The following is a 416-nucleotide window of genomic DNA, read 5'->3' on the forward strand; positions in this document are numbered from 1 at the left end:
TTTTTTGAAGATGTTAATAATGTAAATTTTTATATTTTCTTTCAATAAAGAGAAAAATTAACAATAGGCCTATATCTTTTGATAATAACATTTGAGGCTATGGTTAGCGTAATGAATAATAGAAATATAAAAATATATATGGGCTAATTTAGTTGTGTGCATAGGCCTAACTCTAAATAATATGGTATTTCTTTCAGGTTTTCAATCCATTGACAGGAAGCCATGTTTTTTGCAATATTGTTTGTGGTAGACACTGGAAAAAAACCGACTATTGAATGAACTGATGGAAGAGCAGCCATGATGAAGCAGTAAAGGTATTTTTATTGTTAAATTTTGCAAGAATATACTGCACATTTGCTAATACCACTATCCCACAGCAATAAGTGACTACCCTACTGTGTCACAGTAATAACTAT

The sequence above is a fragment of the Anneissia japonica genome, unplaced genomic scaffold, assembly GCF_011630105.1.
Source record: "Anneissia japonica isolate Jap-2015-1 unplaced genomic scaffold, ASM1163010v1 scaffold288302_len64448_cov117, whole genome shotgun sequence".
Taxonomy (NCBI): Eukaryota; Metazoa; Echinodermata; class Crinoidea; order Comatulida; family Comatulidae; genus Anneissia; species Anneissia japonica.